The 18,331-nt window shown below is 35.9% G+C and overlaps 1 protein-coding gene across 1 annotated transcript in view; it reads left to right on the forward strand.

Moving 5' to 3' along the window:
• Positions 1–18,331, forward strand: part of LOC131029205 (aminopeptidase P1) — a 127,301-nt gene that overhangs the window by 84,793 nt on the left and 24,177 nt on the right. The gene's annotated exons all lie outside the window — the stretch shown is intronic.

The raw sequence follows: 18,331 nt of genomic DNA on the forward strand, positions 1-18,331 counted from the left end.
ACTTACCACTCCTTGATGCAGTGTACGTGGACCTTGCCGACCAAGTTGAGAAATCATCAATCCATAGACTCATAGACAGAAATATGAAAAGAATGTTTGATGCATTCAAGAGCTATTACTCACAAAAGATCCAGTAGTGGGAGGATCCGAGACTAAAACTCTAGGACAAAGGGTGCATAGGAATGGTTTTGAGGGCAACCTGCATGTGCAAAACGATGAGACATGACTAGTAGATAATTCCTACGTGTCCGAGAGTGCAAGATAAGCATTGGAAACTATGAGTTAAAACTCCCATCTAGGTTCTAGTCATGAACATTGCATCAAGGAATAAACATGGTGACTCCCTCGATAAGCCCAAATGTGGAGAGGCAAAACCTCCTGAAATTCATAGTTAATGGATTGGAGGATCTTGTACAACACTATGAAAATTGTGAAACATTGTGGACAACAAATGGGCAAGATGATAAAGCAATTTGGTTACGTTCTTTTACAGCAACCTTACGAGGTTTAGCGATTGATTGGTATATAGAAATTGACCAAGCCTTTTGAAATACATGGGAAAGATGAAAGAAGGCCTTCAAAGAAGAGTTTAAATTACTTTGTTATGATAGTGAAATAGTAGCAAATGTTTGCAATACAAAACAAGGTAAGCATGAAAAAGTATGAGCTTATAATTCTAGACTAGAATTGCTTGTAAATTTAGAAAAAAAAATCCATTGACTACCTCAAGATAGGATGCTTCATCAAGGTCTTCATCTGTGATTAAGAAAAAAGATGAAGGTAGTACCACACTCTTCCTAAAAAGAAGCAGCTGAATTGATGTCAAAGGGCAAATCAGTGTCATGAAGACTTTTGTGTGCCAAATTTATGGTATCATAATCAAGATTCTTTTGGCAAAAATTTACTATGATGAACATGGGCACTCATGTCTTGATCAATTAAAAAGATGCAAAAATAATTCAATTTTGGATGAACCCCCTAAAGAGCTACCCCTTCTTATAGGAACAAATTTAAATTTTATTTGGCTATTATTGGGTCCCTAAGAGGGACAACTTCATGAGGAGGTGCACCCACCTTGGTTAAGTGTAAATCAAATCAAAAAATATATATTATGCAAGGGCTGACCTCATGGAAGAAGGCACCCATTTTGGAAGAAATAAATTCAAATTAAATAAATATTATTTGCTCCCCTGTCCAATCTTGTTGAAGGGATATGATTGTTGGTTGAAGGTGCCTCTTGGAGATGTGTAAATAGAGGATAGTGTCACATCCCACATTTTCCTTCCCTGTAAATTAGAAATAAAGAAATAAGTTATCTGACATATCCAACTAATAAGGTATGGGCTGCGTATGGGCCTGCTATGTGGGCTTTTATTGGAAGAAAAGGAGGAGACTTGATTACTAGTTGGTAGAAAAACAACGTACGAAAGATGTTTGACCAATGGCCCCAATAAAGGAGTATGGTGCCAAGCAAAGTTACATGGAGACAAACTTATGGTGTAAGTATGGGCAATTCTTATCTTCCATCAAGAAAGAATGGGCACAAATGAGCAAGGGGTATCCATGCCATTATTACGGTATGGAGACCATTTATTTTGCATGGAAATAATCGATTAGGAAAAAAAGGGCTCAGAAACTTGGAGGAAAAGGGGGGGAACACACAGGTAAAGAAAAAAAGAAACATATACTTCACAACCTGTGAGACCTACAATCATTGCAGTAAACAAATAAAAGAGACCCATCACAGAGAGTAGAGGTATGAGCTCAGGAAGAGAGCATAGTTATCCATCCATTCAAGAGAAATTTCATCACACAGAGGAATACCCAAGGAAGAGTGATGGAAGGAATGGACGAGCTGGAAGTCCATTGCCCTTTTAGGGCCGATTTCTTCTATTTGAGGGTCACTTTTAGTGTGAAAGATTAGAGGATGAACGTGAAGTGCATGGAGAGAAGGCCAAAGGAAATTCATGGTAATATTCAAGCAAATTTTAGCACTTACATCAGACATATCTCATTGTTTCAGAGCTAAGTACACCTTCCTCTACATTTCTTTCCTAACAGTGGTTAACCCTGATTTATATATTTCCATAGCTGAAAACAAATAATCTAGGATGATTTAGATGTATGGATATGGACAAGTTGTCAGATATATATTGATGAGATGATGTGCCTCATACATGTTACACATTTTGAAATTATTTTGTCAAAATAGATCAAGGGCATCACTTAGGTCTTTTATTTCTTGAAATACTCTGTCAACAGTTTGTTTTAGTTGCCATGATTCTATAAAGGAATTGGCTAGTTGGGTTTCATTTTAGTACGGTTCATTTTGGACTCTTGTTATCAAGAGCAATTTTAGTGTGAAACCTATATTGCAACTAGGTTAGTTTTAGAAACTAATACATATTTTGTACAAGTAATACGATAAGTATCATTATCATGACCAATGTTAGATATATGAAATATAGTTTTATGATAATTATATATGATATAATCATATACGTTGGTACTTGTATAAGATCATAGCATGATTGATTTGCATAGTATTATATTAAAAGGGGAATAATTATTTTAACTTATTATGAACCTGTTGGGTTAAAGATTCCTGCTATAGGGTAACTGGCTGCTGAGGAAGTTTGAAAAAATCTGTAATGGATTATGCTTCTTGTCTCTTCACTATCAAGGACCTAGATAAAGTATAGGGGCATGATGCCATTATGTTATCCAGGAGCTAAGTGATATCATCGAGGAATTCATTAAACATTGATTATACTATGTTGGCTATTATGCTAACTTGTTATACCATAAATATTATTGGGCCATATAATTATGGTGGGAGGTAATTGGAACCGAAATTCTCAATTGACAACAGTCTCATAACTTACTACCTCATATTATGGCAATTGTTTTTATTGTCAATATCTTGTATTAGAATATTAATGAAATTACATGTGGATGGGTAAGTTGATAAGTGGTCTCTTTTAGAAGGCCTATGTTGAATAGATTAAATAAAAGAATTCGAGGAATAATGAAAGCATTAATTTAGATATATAATTCCTGGACATTGAAGGAACATTCTATTAAAATCATTGACCCATGTTATATAGTAAGACATCTTTATAAGAACCATTTGAAGATTTGCATAATTATTGCTTTAAAATTAGATATTGATTACTTATGTCTAATGATTGAATATGTTCAAACTATGTTATGTTGATTACACTATTCCATATTCTTATAAATGATTATATTCCGATAATGTTAGTCAATGTGTGTATAATTGGTCGACAACAAACTTGAATTTTATTTGATAAATTGAATATAAGTAGTAATTACTGTTTCTTGAGATAAACTTACTTACATGATCAACCTTATGTAATCATGCTATAAAGACTTATCTTGATACATTATTGTTGACCATCAAGGTCATATTAAGAATTTAAATGATTAAGGATGAATAAATTATCTAGTCTGTAAGCTAGACTATCATAACAATAAGGGGTTACTGTTGATTGTAATTAGGTCGGAGGGGCGGATTCCAATTGCCTTAGGCAACATTGGAATCCGTCCAAAGGGCTGGCCCCTCTTTAACGTGCAGGGCTGGGCCCTCACCCACACGCCACTCCTAATCTAAATCCTCATGCCACACTAAGGAAACGTGTTCCCTATAGGACCGACCCTATAATCAAAAGGCAGTTTGCACAAAGGAAAATATTAATAATTAATTAATAATTAATGTCAAGGCCAACCTAACTAGATCCCTCACCTCATATAAATAAAGGTCAACTTGACTTCATTTAGACAATCATATCTACTCTCTCACATATGCGAATCTGAACTAAAGGACAGCGAACTTGAATCTGAAGGACAGCGAACTTAGTCTTTTATCTGCTGGGCATAAAGCGATCCATCTCTGCTGCTAAGGGAGTTGCCTTCATCAAGCGATATGCCAATTGAAGGACCTGCTGTTCTGAACTTGATTACAGTCATCAGCTGGAGACATACAAGTCATTTCAAGATTAAATCCTTGGTTGCTGATTGATACAACAAAAGGGCAGATCTGAAACTGGTTAAGGGGCAGATCTGAAACCACTTGAAGATGCCATTAGCCCTAAGGGTAAAACTGAGATAAGTATTGTAATCAGATTACTACTCATAATCCATAATCAGATTTGAGGATATTTTCTGGTTGGGTTTTTCCTCCTAGGAGGTTTTCCTAGGGTACTTGTGTGTTGTGTGTTCATTTTGTTCATTTCTCTACTTTTGTTTAATTCTGGAAATTCCTAAACACTAACAACAATTAATAGTAATCTGGAAATTAAAGATAAATTCTATTTTCTGAGTATTGTATTAATCTAAAGGATTAAAATCAACATGGTATCGGAGCTATAGGCTAGATCAACTTTCAGATTCAGAATTTAGTACTCTTTTATTTCCAGATTGTTGTCTCATTCATAGGTCAGGTCAATGGTGCTGAAAGTTGAAGATAGGCTTGATGGAAATCTCATTTTTGCTGCATTAAAGGTTCGAATCATGGTTGCTCTAGAGGAAAAAGATCTTCTTCACTTCATAAAAGCGAAAGAGCTAACTGAACCTACAGATGCAACTGAGCTAAAACAATTCAAAAGGGATGCTATCAAGGCCAGAAAGCTCCTTATTGATTCAGTTAAAGACCACCTAGTCACCTCCATTGCCTCATTCACTATTGCAAGAGAAATATTCAGTCATCTACAAGGTACCTATTAAATTAACAATCTCAGTAGGGTAATTACTTTATGACAACAATTACTTAATATCAAAATTTGAAAAGAAGATTCTGTTATGTCTTATTTTATGAGGATTTCAGAACTAAAAAATCAGCTAGGTACAGTTGGACATAACATGGAAGACAAGGATCTTGTTATGATTGCTCTAAATGGTCTACCACACTCATGGGAGTCCTTTATTCAAACCACAAGTGGTAGAACTGAGTTACCTACCCTTGATCGCCTTAAAAATGCTTGCATTCAAGAAGAGTCACGTCTTATCTCAAGGGGGCAACTCAAAAGTCCTCATGTAGATGATCAACACATGCTTGCAGCCCAATGCAAGCAAGGTGGAAATTGGAAGAAGCATTATCCCAAGAGGAATAGAGATTTCAGACCACTTAGTTCTCAGCATTCTTGGAAGAAGCCAAGAGATATCTCTCGTGTTCGATGTTTCAGATGTGACAAATTTGGTCACTATGTTAAAGAATGTCAGAATGATCCTACGCAAAGAGAAGCCAACCTAAATGAAGTCTCAGAACAAAATGATGACTTTTTATTCATCTTTGCCCTGTCAAGTAGCATACCTACAGACAGTAACACATGGCTGATTGACAGTGGTGCTTCCAGACATATCACAGGCTACTGTGATCACCTTTCAGACTTAGTAGAAAAGGATACCAGTCTTCATGTGGTAATTGGCGACGATGCTCGATATTCGGTAAGAGGTTCTGGCACTACTTTAAATTTAGACTCTGGTATTTCATTTCACCTTAGTGACATCTTATTTGTTCCTAGAATTAAAAGGAACTTAATTTCCATTTGTGCTCTAGAAGAGAAAGGTTATCAAATTGCATTTTTTGAGTGAAAAGTACTTGCTTGGTCTAAGAAATCTAGTTTTAAATCTGCTCGTGTAATTGGTAATAGATATGATAGTTTATATAAGCTCTCTACTAACCCTGTTCAAGCCCTCATTAATGAGGCTCCCGAATCCTGTGAGCTATGGCATAGAAGACTTGGGCACTTACACTATCAAGCACTTCCCTCCCTTGGAAAGTTAGTCAAAGGTATGCCTAAACTCAATCAAATTCATGATGATACATGCAAAGGTTGTGCTATAGGTAAAAATGTTAAAAGTCCTTTTCATAAAAGTGAAATTAGAGCTAAAGATAAACTAGAATTTGTTCACTCTGATTTATGTGGTCCTATGTCTATAGCATCTCCGAGTGGATTTCTTTATTACGTAATCTTCATAGATGACTTCTCTAGGAAAACTTGGATATACTTCTTGAAATCTAAAGAATCTGATGAAGTCTTAAGTAGATTTAAAGAGTTTTAAGGCATTGACTGAAAATTCTTTTGGTAAAAGAATTTAAGATCTGACAATGGAGGTGAGTATACCTCCGGTAGCTTTCATGATTTTTGTGTTGAGACAGGAATCAAGAGGGAGTTCCGTGTTCCATACAATCCTTAGCAAAACGGAGTTGCTGAAAGGAAGAATAGAACTATTGTTGAGGCTACAAAGGCTATGATTCATGATCAAGATTTGCATACCTTTCTATGGGTTGAGGCTTCTAGAACAACAATATATATTCAGAATAGATGTCCTCACCGTGTTCTAAAGAATATGACTCCTAAAGAAGCCTTCACAGGATTCAAACTTAACATCAGTCACCTAAGAATTTTTGAAAGTCCTGTTTATGTTCATGTGCCCAAGGAAAAGCAAACCAAGTTGGAGCCCTCTGGGAAGAAAGGCATGCTAGTTGGATACAGTGAATCCTCCAAGGCCTTCATGATCTATATTCTAGGTCAAAGGTATGTTGAGGTAAGTAGGGATGTTACTTTTGAAGAAGATATTGCCTTTAAGAAATCAAAAGGTTCTTCTGCTATTGATGAAGTTAATGACAATCAAGATATGAATGTTGATAATAACCCTGAGATTCAAAGGGAGCCTGTTGAACCTCCATCTCAAGAAGAGCATAATGATCCACCAAAGCCTATGAATCCCACTGATATACCTAGTGACATTGTTGTTAGCAAGAAGAGGCCACTTTGGGTAAGAAACACCATTCAAGAAGATGAAAGATTTGCAGTTACCAGTGGCACTTTCTGAGAAACCAAGAGACCACAAGTATTCTCCAACTACGTTGCATTAATGTGCAATCTCATTGAGTCTGAGCCTTGCAATGTTGAAGAAGCCTTGAACCATCATGCCTAGAAGCTTGCTATGGATGAAGAGTATCAGTCAATCATCAAGAATGATGTTTGGGACATTGTGCCTAGACCCAAAGGTAAATCTGTTGTTTCCTCTAAATGGTTATTCAAAATTAAACATAATGCTAATGGTAGTATTGAAAAATATAAAGCTAGATTTGTAGTTCGTGGTTTTTTTCAAAAGGAAGGCATAGACTATGAAGAAACATTCGCTCTTGTTGCTAGATATACCTCTATTAGAACTATAATAGCTATTGCTGCAGCTAGAGGTTGGAAGCTACATCAAATGGATGTTAAGACTGCCTTCCTTAATGGTGTCATTGAGGAAGAAGTCTATATTGAACAACCTGAGGGTTATGAGATTCAGGATAGAGAAACTCATGTGTGCAGATTGAAGAAAGCTCTATATGGCCTCAAACAGGCCCCTCGTGCTTGGTATGAAAGAATTGATAAGTACTTGCTAAGTTTAGGATTTTGTAAAAATGATGCTGACTCTAACATCTACTTTAAGATATCTAATGATGAAATGCTAATTCTAGTTCTCTATGTGGATGATTTATTTCTTATTGGTAAAGATGAACTTATCATTAGATGTAAGAAAGAACTAGCTTTAGAATTTGAAATGAAGGACTTAGGTGTAATGCATTATTTTCTAGGTCTAGAAGTATGGCAAAGATCTAACGAAATTTTTCTAAGTCAAAGAAAGTATACTATTGATATTTTGAAAAGATTTAGAATGATGGATTGTAAACCTATGTCTACTCCTATGGAATCTAACTTAAAGAAGTTAAGTGTTTCTGCATCTAACTTTGATTTTGCAGATCCATCGGAGTACAGGCAGTTGATTGGGTCATTGATGTATCTAGTTAACACTAGACCAAACATATGCTATGCAGTAAATGTTCTCAGCTAGTTCATGAGCATGCCCAAACATGTTCATCTTGTTGCAGCCAAGCACATCCTAAGATACTTGCGAGACACAATTGGTTATGGGCTGAAGTATCCACTTAACACTTCAATAACCTTGGAAGGTTATTCAGATGTAGATTGGGATGGAAGTGTCAAAGACAGGAAAAACACTTCTGACATTTGTTTCAGCTTAGGATTTGCAGTGATCTCTTGGGCTTGTAGAAAACAATCCTCAATTGCACTAAGTACTGTTGAAGCTGAGTATATTGCTGCAAGTGTTGCTTCTAGAGAAGCAATGTGGCTTCGTAAGCTTCTTGCTGGGCTATTTGGACAAACTTGGGAACCTACAGTTATTCATTGTGATAATCAGAGTTGTATCAAAATGTCCGTCAATCCGGTGATTCATGACAGGTCAAAACATGTGGAAACTCATTATCACTTCATTCGAGATATGGTGCATAGAGGCGCCATTCAGCTGAAGTATGTCAGCACTGATGAGCAGGTTGCAGATATTCTTACCAAGCCTCTGTCCAAAGTGAAGTTTGTGTACTTCAGAGACAGACTCGGTGTTTTGGAAAATGAAACCTTGATTGAGAGGGAGTCTCAACCTCAGTGATACATTGTGTTGTATCAAACCACCCTCTGCGGGCAATGTAAGGTGGTATTGTAATCTTCTCAGGGAGAAGAGTAATTGCTAACCATCCTCTGCGGGCAATGTAAGATGGTAGAAAAGATCCTCTCCACCCTCTGCGGGCAATGTAAGGTGGATCCAGTCTATGCTTGTGTGCGAGCTGGAAGATTATATTATGTAGTTCCATTATATGCTTGTGTGCAAGATGGAAGACTACTATATTTTGATTATGTAATCCTTTCTTTGCTTGTGTGCAAGATGGAAGATTATGATTATGTTTTCTCCTCCCTAATTAAGAGGGAGTTTTGATTGTAATTAGGTAGGAGGGGCGGATTCCAATTACCTTAGGCAACATTGGAATCCGCCCAAAGGGCTGGCCCTTCTTTAACGTGCAGGGCTGGGCCCTCACCCACACGCCACTCCTAATCTAAATCCTCACGCCACACTAAGGAAACGTTTTCCCTATAGGGCCAACCCTATAATCAAAAGGCAGTTCGCACAAAGGAAAATATTAATAATTAATTAATAATTAATGTCAAGGCCGACCTAACTAGATTCCTCGCCTCATATAAATAAAGGTCAACTTGACTTCATTTAGACAATCATATCTACTCTCTCACATATGCGAATCTGAACTAAAGGACAACAAACTTGAATCTGAAGGACAACGAACTTAGTCTTTTATCTGCTGGGCATAAAGCGACCCATCTCTGCTGCTAAGGGAGTTGCCTTCATCAAGCGATCTGCCAATTGAAGGACCTGCTGTTCTGAACTTGATTAGAGTCATCAGCTGGAGACATACAAGTCATTTCAAGATCAGATCCTTGGTTGCTGATTGATACAACAAAAGGGCAGATCCGAAACTGGTTAAGGGGCAGATCTGAAACCACTTGAAGATGCCATCAGCCCTAAGGGTAAAACTGAGATAAGTATTGTAATCAGATTACTACTCATAATCCATAATCAGATCTGAGGATCTCTTTTGGCTGGGTTTTTCCTCCTAGGAGGTTTTCTCAAGGTACTTGTGTTCTCATTTTGTTCATTTCTCTACTTTTGTTTAATTCTAGAAATTCCTAAACACTAACAACAATTAGTAGTAATCTGGAAATTAAAGATAAATTCTATTTTCTGAGTATTGTATTAATCTAAAGGATTAAAATCAACAGTTACACCATAGGGCTAGGGTAAAGGAAAATTAGAGAGTTAAGAATATTAGTATACATCTTCACATGATGATATAAATGACATAGTGTTGATATATGTCAGTTAGAGTAGTATGGAACTCCAACTCTATAAAATTGTGTCTAATGGGTGACCTAGTTGATTTAAACTTCACATGACTTGCCTCAAGAGGTAGCTCTGTGGATATGGTAAGTTGGTAAGTATGATTGCAATAATGTAAGTTCTTGCTTGTGCCCAATTACAAAAGGTGTCTTGGTCTAGTTAAAAGTGTAGTTTATGTGAACAATGAGAATCAGAAAATCACCCAACCTTTGTGTCAAGGAAGTGAACCTATAAGAAGTTTAGAATAACCATGTTGAATAATGACCCTCGTGGATGGAAGTGTTGTAATATGGGATGCCAAATGGTGAACTTACTTATGATTATCTAAATGAACTGATAACTATTATTTGTCAAAGGAAACTGATTACCTAAATGAACTGATAACCAGTCAAAGTAGTGGATTTTTTACAAAGTATTCTTGATCTTCAAAATGCTATTGTATTGGGGGAAAATGAGATGGTACATACTACAACCAAATTGGAATATGGTGAGAATGAAGATCAAATAAGTGAACCTTTGTTGTTAGGTGACCAAGTGATTGATCCAATGTTACTGATGGTTAACACAATAAAGAAACCAACATTGTTAAATACGAGGATCCTTGGAAGGAATCTCACCAATACAATTGTTGATGGTGGGTTTGGTGTTTTAAAGGGTCAAACGAGAATTATTGGAACCCAAGCATTTTTGTTGAACTTTGTGGTCATTTCATTAAAGAAGAAAGCATATAATGCATTATTGGCTCGGGGTTGGTTGGTAGCACCAAAGCTAGTCACACTCAGAAAAAGAATACAATCTGCATTGAGAACAAGGGTTGGAGATATATAATTCATTTGAAGAATCAAGCCATTAGTGAGGAAGCAACTTCCTTGGATTCTTTAGATTTGGATTTTGGAGTTACAATCATGTTTGGAGGATGAAACAAATTCTCTATGTGGCCCTATTTGGTTGGCAAATGGAGGATTTCTGTCAAACTGTAATTTTATTAAAGCTATCGAGATCAATAAAGATGAACAAGGATTGTGTGATGATAAGTGGCCAAGGAAGAATGACTTGGAAAAAATGGATAGTTCAAAAAGTGGTATTCAAATTTGTAGAAGAATGCAAAATTTAACTTGGAGCAAACAAATACTTATCAAGTTAAGTCAATTTGATAAAAAAATTATAATAAAAGAAAAATTAAAATAGAAAATAAGGAAAGGTTAGAAGGAAAAAAGAAGAAATGTTATATTAAAAAAGTAGATTCAGCAATTGAAGGAGAAAATAGCAAAAGGCCCAACTACATAAAATGCTCAATTACATTAAACAACTTTACTTTGTTAAAAATATTGATTGCCAGGCTCGATTACACAAAAGGCTTGACTACATTACAAAGCCCCACTAAATTAAAGGGTCCAACTATATCATAAAGTGAGAAATATATATTAAGTAATTTGTTGTTTGATTATATATAGTTGTGCATCTAGTTGTTAGTTTCATTTATTATAATTGTGGTATTAAGTTTGTACTTGTCTAGTGGTATTTAGAATACTTCACTCTTAAATAAAACATTAACTTGGCAACTAGCCACTTTCTCATTAACTTGGCGACTAGCCACCTTCAATTTGCCCCCACAATCTAATTTTAAGGATCAAAAGTCTTCATAACTAGTGACTATCACATTGAAATTCATGGAATATAAATTTATCCATACACTCAAAATAACTTTAATGACAACTCAATATAGAGATGCAAAACTCAATGACACCTTCTTTGGTTTTCGTCATGAGCCTCCATTAAGCTGCCCTTTCAAGTTTTCAACTTAATGGGTTTTCAACACTCAAGTACAAAAGTATAATGAACAAGAGGCAATATCCATTGCCTAAAACAATCTATAGTGAGTTGCATATGTGCTGGTCTCAAAATAATCATGAAGAGACACCATTTGCATATTATTTGGAATTGCGCTTCATAACTAAGAAGTTATAAATAAGTGTGCTTAGTTTATAAACTACACTTGGTCTTAAGAAGCTGTGCAATTAAGGAATAAGGATGCTTAATGAATAGAAGAGATTCGCATGGAAGGGTGTGAATGAAGGAGGGTACCGTTCAATAAAAGTATTAGAGGAGATTAATAGGGAGGAAGAGCATTTTCATATCAGACCAGAAATGTTATTAAGTTTCAGGCAGCAACACCCTTGTCCGTGGGTGTATGTACAGGGATGTGCTCAATACGTATGCTTAATATATGTAGCCGCTAATGTTTGTTCGCAGAATTTAAATTAACATAGACTGCAATTGGTATAATAGTAATATTTAATTTCATAATAGTGGCAGATCAGATCTGTCTGCCCTTTTACCACCCATTAAATATAATAGTAATTAATACCAATAATGTATATTACAGGTCATTAAGAAAACATATCAAGAATTGATTATATTATTTAATTAATTTATTTATTTATGTGTATATATTCAAGTCAGAATAATGATTATATATATATATATATATATATTATATAGCAATGATGTAATATCAATAGGGTTATATATATATATATATATATATATAATGTCTTAATCAGACAAATAACAATATTAGGTTAAAATCAGAAAGAGTTCATAAGATAATAAACGGAAGGAGAATATGTTTATAAGTATAATCCTTGTTACTACTGCCAGTATTTAAGAAGTTTGGAAAGGAGATGTTTTCGTGTAGGGGACATTACAATTGGTTTGACACTTGCATTAAGAATTATGGATGTGTGAACAATTTATTTGATATTAGTTAATTGATTGGGTAGTGGATTATCACTAATTGGATTCATGTTAAGGTGGAAATGTCTCCTAATATATTTAGTTTGTCATAAGTATATTGAAATAGATTAATTATGGTTTAAACATGTCTAAACATAGTAGGGGACATTATATCCTCCTACTACTTCTACTGCTTTCTCCTAGTGTATTTCCTAATTATTATCTTCTAATTCTTTAGAAATGAGAAGAGCAAGCCTTATATAGACTTTGAATTACAATTCAAGGGCCCAAATTGATTTGAAATCAATGGCCAAGATTGAACAATAGACCCTAATATGGGGTAGTTATAGCTACCACTACTTACATTTAATATTTGACCAATGATATGATTACACAAATTTGGACTCATGTCCCTTTTTAGGATGGACCAATGAGAAGTGAGGCGTGGTAAGGGATAAAATAATTAAATGCAATTCCACGTCACTTTGATCTTCCTTGGATGAGTCAAGTTCAATGAACTTGGACATGTCTATTGGGCATCCCCTGATTAGTTGAGGATGATAAGGTGCCACATCAGCGTAGATATCTCTTGATACTCAACATCTTCCAATTGTTTGATGTGATGGCCTATATTCCCAAATTGCATCATCTTGATCAAGTTTCTAACTTTGATAAACTCTTCTAAAACTATCTACTTTGCAATTTCATCCCGTGCCTTTCATTTTCATGTTTGGAATCCTTCTTCTTGTGATGCCTTTATTCTGCATTGTCATCCTCATCCTTGGGATCTTGAAATTCATCTTTCTTGGACATTCTTAATTTTGATGTTGCCTTCTTTCACATTGTTGTGATATTGCTTTCCCACTCTCCATCATTTACTTAGTGCAATTGTATCCTTCATGTTGTAATGGCATTGCGGAAGTTGTGAAGCCGTTTCATCTGCATTGTGAATCCTTGATTCCATACAATCATTCACTTGCAATATTCCTGCAAAAGAAAACACCTTGCATTATGAAGTTATGAATGAAATATTATGCGAAGGAAATGTAGGAGGACTATGATAATTCAAATATATGTTCAAACCCTTGCATCCTTAATTTGCTATTGAAGAATCTAAAAGTATAGACAATATAATCCTTCTTCAATGATAACATTCATGAAACATACTTGCTGATAACATCATCAATATTTCATAATTGCTTCACAATCACCCCCCTCAATCTGGATTGGCACTTAGATCTGGAAATGAAATCCATAACCCTGAAATTCTGCACTTTCAGACCTGAAAATGTTAGAAATGATTAAAAAATGCATTCAGATCTGTGTGTGTAGTTAATTTGCAATCTTCTGTCAATTCGCCACTTCAAACCTTTATGTTGATGCCTCAATCCAAATTGCACCTTTACTTGTAAACTTGCTCTGATTTTTTGAAAATCTGATCTGCACCTCAGCTTCAAATTCGCACCTAGCCTGCCTTTAATTCTACCTCAATGAATTTGCTCCTTCACCTCTGAAATTGATCTTCCTTGAAATCTGCTTCTCTTTGTTTTAAATCTGCTGCTCTGCTCTTGACAAGGCTCAGACTTATGCTCCTTATCTCTGCCCATTCGCTGATCTCTGCTCTGCTTATTAATTTCTATTGAGTTGAATTAGATTGGAATGGTGAGAAAGTGATTCATGGTTCCTTGCTCTTATAGGTGTTCAACCATTTCCCTTTACGAAGGGTTGGCTAGCTTGTAGGAGTTTTATTGTTTTTAAATTTGCAAATTACTTCCACACGTTTCACTCCATTCTTCCCAGCCGACCTTGCCTTATATTTCACCTTGTTTCACACGTTTTGTGAGGGCCTATCCAAGTTGGCATTATTCATTAAGACTTTTGCACGTTTTGAATGGATTTTTATCAAGTCGGGTTTCAAGGTTACCATGCATTGCAATTCGGAAATTAAACCTGCTTATGCACTGCTAGATGCAAACCGACCTAGTGCAGGGATTAATGAACACATCTAAGAGGCGTGTAAGCATTCCTTGGCACAAATGCAGGGGTGTCTTGCAATGCTGAGTGCTTTTCCATATGGATCAAGGAATGATGAGTGGGTTTCCATGCTAGAGAAGAAATGTTGAGTGCAAATCCTTGTGGGGTAGGAAATGTTGAACGCATTTTTACATTAAAGGAGAAATGTTGAGCGCATTTCACCTTGAGCAAGGAAATTTGGAGTGCACTTTTACCTAGGAGGAGGAATTTTCATGCCTTGAAAGGAAAATTCTTGAGCGCATTTCCATGTGGGGTAGGAAATGTTGAGTGCATTTCCACATTGAAGGTGAAATGTTGAGTGTGTTTCACCTTGAGCAAGGAAATTTGGAGTGTGTTTTCACGTAGGAGAAATTTTCATGCCTTGAAAGGAAAATTCTTGAGTGCATTTCCACCTAGGAGAGGAAATCTTGGGCATAAATTCACCTAGGAGAGGAAATGTTGGGTGCAAATTCACTTATGAGAAGGAATTTACCTGCATTTCACTAATTGGAAGTGGACTTTTCTTTCATAATTTCTGATTTTCCTTGGAATTTTCTAGCTTCCTTAAGAATTGTTCATTCATTCCTTAACCAAGACTTGATTTCCTCATTCAACCAAGAATTTTCTATTAAAAATATAATCTTGTCAAGGGTTTTTTTTCACTATCAAGGTTAAAAAATTTGACCTTGACAAGAAACTTTCCTTGTCTTGGTCACCTTCCTTAGAATTTTCTCATTTTTCACACTCGACATTTTCCATATTTCACTTTTTTTGACAATTTGTCCTAACAACATTGACAACTTCCACTTGACAACTTTGACAACATTTATTGCATTTTGTCGAGTGATCTTTATGAATTCTCTCATGATCTTGCTTTGCACTTCGTCATCTTGAAGGTTGCCTATCTATGGATCCTGGACTTAGATTTTACTTGATTACACCCTTGGTCTTGAATTTGGACAAATTATTTTTTTTTACTTGAAACAATTGCATATTTCTAATTTCAAGCAAGGAAATTTCCTAGGCTAGATGGTGGATTGTACATTTACTCCTTATCGTAGACTTGGAATTCCTAAGTTGACCTACTGTTGACGTGTATTTTGTACACCATCATACACAGAATAAAATACCAATAGGCATCTTATCCTCTCTTGAGAAAATAGTCTCTAACTGCTGAAGATTCACATAAAGGATCAGTTAGGAAGACTCCAAGGTTCTTTGATGTAGGGTCTCTACGTGTGGACAAGCTCCAGTGGTATGATGTGATTTGCTGGGATCACAAGGGGACTTACATGTGATGATTGAACTTCCGATCTGCTTTGCTGGACACAGGCTCTTACTAACTTAGATTCGAAAAATGAAAAAAGGATAAGGGCGAAGAGAGGATCTAATCCTAATACTAAGAATGTAGGAGCAATGACTTGATTTTTGATGAAACTCTAACTAGATCTTGTTTTGACATCAATGGAACATCTACACAAGACTAGTGTGATCTTCTAAGGGAGCTTTATGATGTTCAAATCATCACCGCAGGCACAGATACCATCCAAATTGATGCATATCAATGAAGAGGCAACAAATTGAAATTGAGCTTAAGCTGAACGATTCCAGTTGACTACACAAGGCAAGTCTGCAATCAACAAACTGCTAGTAGTATGGATATACGAATTCCACCATTAATCAATCGCATTTCCTCCATTCATCTAATCATTTACCATCTAGGATTGAAGACTCAACAAGAAACCATGCAAATTGCAAGAAAACGACATATTTCACCATTACTTCAATGAAAATGGAATTTGTTTACAATCAATGGCAACAATTTCTTGCCTTGTCCTCCTATTCTACTCTAATTACTATTCTATCAACTATATTCTAACTCTTCCAACTATTTACATGCTATCTCTAACTTATTGCTAATTAGCCTTTACAAATGAAATGCCTGGGCTTATATAGTGCCCACAATACAATTTGATGGCTTAGATCAATTCAAGATCAATGGCCAAGATTTTACAATGAAAACCCTAATTAGGGTTTGTTACAACCATTACATAACATTTAATGCTCGACCAATGATAAAATTGTGTTGCTTGGACACATGTCCTTTCTAGAAGAATTGACCAATGGATAGCCAAGGTAGGTACATCGGAGTTTGTGCCACCTTCCATGAGTTAAGTACATTGAATCTGGACATGCTGAGGTGGACCACACTGACTGGAGGAGCGATGACTAGGATGCCACCTCATCTGACACTTGTAGCTTGCTAGATATTCAATTTGATGTCGTTGAGAGGCTATCTTTAATTAACTCTTGTCCTAACTCCTTTTGTCCTTGATGTGCAGGATGATGATGTACCTCGCCTTGGAACGTTGGATTGAAGGAGGTTGCCCATGTCCTTACTTGATTGTCCTGGCGAAGACCGTCCTGGCTTGATTTTCCTTGATGAGATCTCCATTTGATGCCTACACAACATTTCAAAATTAGAAACATGATTTTGCAATACATAACATAAATTAGAGAGCAAATTTTAGGAAACTTAATGATAAGTCCTTTATTAATCATTTCCTAAAAATGACTATTGAGCTATGAATTCAAAATTTCAAAATTTAAGGCTATGACGATCAAAATTCAAAATCAAAACAATAAATCCATATCGCCATACCTCTCCTTGAGAGCTAACTCTAGAATGCAAAACAAGGAATTTGCCTAGGCAAAATCAAAATTAGATGGCTTCAACATGATCTCCAATGACAAGGAACGATCCCTTTATCAATTCATCACCCTTGAGGATATCTTTGACGTGGTCTTTGGCAAGTTCGCCCAACTTGAGACTAAGCTCGCACTCCTTTGATGATGTCTGCGCCCTCCTCTTGGATGACAATTTCGCACCTCCTTGTCTTCTCTAAATCGCATGCTAATGAAGGATGTTAAATGATGATTTGAAATGAATAAACCACCTTCCCTTTATAGGCGCTTACCTTCATATTGATCTTAGGCCGACTTTGGTAAATAAGACATTTAAAATAAACTTAAAAGGCCGACCCTTGTAAAATGAAACAAATTTTAAATCAAGCGCCCCATTTGATTTTTTATTAATTAATAATTAATTATTAAATGCCTTTATTATTTAAATTAATAAATTTCGATTTTTATAAAGGCAAAAATAATTAATAAATATCAAGCGCAAATTTTAAATGCCATTTTTAATTAAATTTGCAATCCATCGATTTTAGCATTTAAAATAAATTTAAAGAAATGTGTTTAAGCGCCAAACTTTTGAAAATGAAATAATACGTACCTCATCGCCGTGGTCCCTGACTGAGGGACGGGAGCGATCCATCAATTTGGTCTTGATCCTTGCATTTTTGACGTCCAAAATCTTGATCCTTACGTTCAAATCGGCATTTTAGCTAGGTCCTTCAAGTTTGATTGACTTGTTTGTGCGAAGGAATGTCTTTAAGATGTGATATCGCCCTGGTCCCTTGGAGAGGGACAGGAGCGATCTCCATGTCCTGGCTCAAATTTGCAAACACTTGATCTTCGTTCTTCGTTCATTGTCTTCCAAAGGACGTCCTTTACTTCGCCAATCCTTGCATTGTCTTGATTTTGAAGGAGCATGAGTGTTTTTGTAAAAATCGCTTTGGTCCTTGTCCAAAGGACAGGGGCGATATGAGCTTTTTAGCTTGTTTGACAACATTTGGACGTTCCAAACTTTGATACATCACCTTCGAAAGACGCCTTGGACCTTGTATGACCTTGTGAAGCCTTGTCTTAACGTCATTTTTGCATAAATCGATCA

The sequence above is a fragment of the Cryptomeria japonica genome, chromosome 3, assembly GCF_030272615.1.
Source record: "Cryptomeria japonica chromosome 3, Sugi_1.0, whole genome shotgun sequence".
In the NCBI taxonomy this organism is placed as follows: Eukaryota; Viridiplantae; Streptophyta; class Pinopsida; order Cupressales; family Cupressaceae; genus Cryptomeria; species Cryptomeria japonica.